The 4,800-nt window shown below is 35.9% G+C and overlaps 1 long non-coding RNA gene across 1 annotated transcript; it reads right to left on the bottom strand.

Annotated features, from left to right (window-relative positions):
- Positions 1-559: 559 nt before the first annotated feature.
- Positions 560-4,483, bottom strand: LOC117322515. The gene is made up of 3 exons (XR_004531560.1): positions 4,377-4,483; positions 2,144-2,321; positions 560-814 (listed from the first exon to the last, which is right to left on the bottom strand). It is a non-coding gene; the product is annotated as an uncharacterized LOC117322515 (long non-coding RNA).
- Positions 4,484-4,800: the final 317 nt, after the last annotated feature.

Genomic DNA, 4,800 nt, shown 5'->3' with positions numbered 1-4,800 from the left:
AATCATACACGTATACCTATATTATTTACTTGAATAGTTCAAACGTAACTGTTGTATGATTTTATTCAACAACTATTTACTATTATTAAGCATTTACCGATACCGCATTCTGAGGTTTTAGCTCAAGGTTCAATATCTGTAAAGCGTTCATAAATTATACTAAAAAGGAGTTACGATATAGGTTTGGGGTTAAGTAAACTTTATATGCAAATCAATGTATGTAATGTCGAGATGGGTTAACAAAGAATGAAATGAATGAAAGAGTAAACGAGAAAATATGAAAATAAAGAGTGCGAGATGAGAAAGAGGCTTCCTGTGAGAGGCGTCATTTTGTAGGAGGGTTGAATCCAGGCTTCCTGTGAGAGGCGACATTTAGTAAGAGAGGTTAATCCATGCCTTTTGCGAGAGACGACATTTTGTAAGAGTGGTGAATTCATGACTCCCTACCCTTGTATCTCTCAAATGCTAACGGGGAATAAAAACAAAAAATGTTCGTGAAAAAAATGTGGTAAAAAACAAAAGTAGCACCAGCACTAAATAATAAGAATACACGTGTTTGATAAGGACTTTTATTTACGTCGTCCGGGAAGTCCCGGCATGCTACAGTTGCACGCGTCACCACCAAGCTGTATCTTACACAGAGTATCACATATGTCCGTGGTTGTTTTTAGTTTCGGTGCGATCGTAGTTGTCTTAAAAATCCGCAGTGGCATCGGCGTCGTTTCCGGTTCCGGTTTCGGTGAGGTTGTTACTTGTGGGTGGGATGTGTGATGGTGGTGGTGATGGTGTACCTGTCTCTCTATTAACTCTGAAACTGAATTGTACATGTCTATTTTATATAAAACTGTTAAGAATCGACTTGGTTATTTACAGAATTGCTAATATAGTTTTATTTCATACTACTTCAAACTATTTATACTCAATTTTCCGTTGATAACTGACATTTTAAACAAATAAATAAAGAAAGAATCAAATCTCCTCGGATGTTATTCCTTAGTTGGCACTACATAATGTAATCATATATTTTGTATAGTATTGTAGAATACAATGATTATGTAGGATACAAATGTATATTGTGTCAGTCTCTCTATTGTATTAGGGAACTGAATAATTATTATGTCCATGGTATTGGTGTGCTTATCGTTCTTTGATATGCTTAGTGATCGCCACTGCCTCGGTCCTCGTTTTGAGAACGTGATATTCCCTTGATCTGACCTAAATACACAAACCATGTGTCGATAATGAAACAGGGGACGTTTACTGTTCCACAACACATTTTTGTATTTTCCTGAACGTTTTGATAATTTCCTTAAATCTACATTAAATCCTCATTTCATCCTATTTGTTTACACGCGCTGTTCCCTAGTTCCTGTGTCATTCCCAAATTGTACCGTCCCGAGCTGACAAGGAACCACCAGGAATCTATGAGCGTTTGCTTCGAGAACAGACAAAAGATCTACGGAACTGACGAATTAGTCTCAAAAAAAATTATCGTTCAGATAGTTCGCTATGATTGGTATGTTACAGTAACTAAGGAATTATTATATAAATTACTGCACTATCGTGTAATACTGTGGCCTTGTATATGGTTTATTATAAAATACCACATGGGACCAGAAAATGGTGTAGGGGCATCAGGTTATTGAGTTTCAATTATTGACGTCACAATAATATATTTGGGACACTGCCCGACATTTTGTACAGATAAGAACGCTTGTCCGAATATGACATGATGCTATAAATACAAGTAGCTAAGTTTAGTTGTAAATAAATCTTGTTCGCACGTTGTCGATTGACAATTTTACTATTTTGAAGGTTCAACTTTTCTATGGTCGACATAATTGTAAAAAAAATCAGATAATACAATTATGAAAATATATACATAAAATCGTGTATTACATTGATGATCCATTTCATATTTTCCGCGAAAGATTCGCTCTTAAGCTGAAATCTTTGGTAAACACGCCAAATTAACAAACAAACAAACAAAACAACAAAAAATATATTAAAAACAAAAACAAACAAAACAAAACATTTTTTTTACTAAAATACCGTTTAGTCGAATTTCTTCATTGATCGACACGAATTTCAAGCAACTGTAACTCTCTACGATACATAGACAAATGGAATGTGTTATTGATACCTGATAAGTGGTCCAAGTGCATGTTACAGTCACAGCGGGAGATGGAGCCGGAAGTGGAGCCGGAAAGTGGAGCCGGATAGTCGACAGCGGAGGATACAGGAGAGAGAGCCATGTACAGCGGTATTGTACATACTAAGGACCAGGATGGCGAGGACCACGGACAGATTCATCTCTAAGTCTGTAACAACAGCAAAAAAAAATTCATTTATTTATGAACATCGATGCCATTTAGTTAGTAGTTAATCTGCTATTCTGTTAAACGTCATTGCAGTCTTTTTGTTTCTGCATATTCTACATGTATTTATTCCGGAATCAGTTTCTGTCCTCTTCTTAACTGCTTCTCTAGGCTTAGACATCTTGTTCATATCGTACTTCCTCAAGAGTCTCCATATAAATCTATAGTTTGATAGTACTGTGCCTTCATTTTGCAAACTTTGGTTAAGAATCATTGGTTTGTTTCCAATGTTGGTTGTCTATGTTGTTTTTGGTCGCCGGTATCCCTGACGAGTCCTCGGACTAACAGCTGTATGAGGTAGTGTCATTCCTCACCTGGAATATACCTTCACGATCATTATATCCCTGTATCAATTCACCTGTGTGACTTTACTACACGTTACAGTTAATATGGTGTAGATATATAGGACTCATTAGGTAAGGGCTCGGTAGGGCATTGTCCTAAACTGTGTTAGGTATTTTATATGGTGTTTAACACTAATAAAACCTAATAAATCTACCGAAATAACTAGGGTGTAATTAGGTGTTGTTGTGACTACTTGACCAAAGAAATACAGGTGTTCCCCTTATGTTATATACATGTAGTCGTAAAGTAGAAAACTGTAGGGCTCGTACGTGATGGCTTCGTGAAAGGTATTCCAGATGTATCGTGAAACATATTCTCCAGGTCGGTAAGGATAGCTATATAAAAGGTTATCTTACACAACCAATACAGAACATGAAAAAATAATGGTTGTGTTAGATAACCTTTTATTATATAGTCTTCCATATATAACTTTATCTTAACAACATCTTAACGGCTTACATCGACGTATCAACAATCCCAAACTGTATAACATAAACCACGAAATATATTATTGTAATATTATTGTTACATGTGCTAACCACGAAAATATCTACCCGCTAAACAGTTTGAAGACTCCAAACCGCGAAATAAAATACACACGAATATATCATGTTGTACAGTATCGTTATACTCTAAGACAAGATATATCAGCTTACAGAGGAAGAAATGGAAAGCGTTAAAATGTAAAGATAAACATTTTGTGTTATACGGCGTGATGAAAAAATATATAAAAAATATTATAAAATATTTCACAAACGAATTAGAAATCATAGTAATTTGATAATACTTGTTTGTTAACAATGAGCAGCTTTTCACTTTCTGATGACTCGCCAAAACTTTAAAGTTGTTAAAATGCATTGCATGCCATTGACGTATTTACAAGGATGTTAACTTGATTCATTGTCTGTCTAGACTGATTCATTCAATCCATCGTAATTCATTGTTTAAGTCATTATCAGTACATATCCATACAGAGAAAAGCAGAAACAACCAAGACGTAAGAATGGAAATGATATGATAACAGACGAAATCCGAGGGCAAAGTATAGTGAACAGGGGTTTCTAAGGAGTCAGCTTCAAATCTACGACAGGCGACATCGGAGGCTGTAAAATGTAGGACGAATGTCGTATAACAGGTATGGAGGATATGTCATCGAGACGAACACTCGATATATATCTAAACAGGGACAGACAGATACCTACACTGTATTGTAAAGCAGTTAGAATCAATGTAGGTTGGTGGCATAACAAACAACAACTCATGAACATGTCTACAGATAAAAGTGGAACAATTAAACGAGGAAGGATGGCATGCTACTACTGAGGAACAGGACGTCCAGTTGTATTATCACACCATGCTATTACCGACAACGTTATTGCCATACAGATGTAAAACAATGGTATTTAGTAGTAGGGTGTTTGCAAACAATTGTATTTTTCATCTTATTGTAGTAACTTAATATTTCATTACAAGTAAAAGCATACATTAGAGGGCCTAGCTGATCATTTTTGTTTTCGCTGTTACACGTGATTAATAAATGACATCCTGAGTATCACTATTAAGTCGGATAACATAAAAATATTAATTTTAACATCATAATTGATCTCTGGTCTATGGTAATATTGTAATAAACTGATGTTTTCTAACACTTACCGGATGTTCATTGACTTCCAAGATGCACTGAAACATCTACTAATCACGATAACCGATCAGTTTACGGTATTATCGTGGTATAAGTACGTGCGTAGGTAAATGATAAGAACAATAAAATCGTGAACAGCGTGCGCCATGTATAGTCTTATCACGTGACCTACTGACCCGTCATTTATATCACGTCAATCTTGTCAGATCAATTCTCACTTTTGCCACGTGATCTAAACATAATGACGAAGATTAGGACACATGTAGTAATAGCAGGGAATTGGTAAATACAAACACGTGAATAACACGGATTAAATAGCAGGGTACGAGCAATCGGGAATATAGAACTGCTCCATACAGCTGTCCCGTCCTTCTAGGACTCGTCAGTGATGTTAGGGACATCATACAGCTGTTTGTCCTTCTAGGACTCGTCAGT

This window comes from Pecten maximus, chromosome 2 (assembly GCF_902652985.1).
Source record: "Pecten maximus chromosome 2, xPecMax1.1, whole genome shotgun sequence".
Classification (NCBI taxonomy): Eukaryota; Metazoa; Mollusca; class Bivalvia; order Pectinida; family Pectinidae; genus Pecten; species Pecten maximus.
This window is presented reverse-complemented; position numbering and strand designations above follow the sequence as displayed.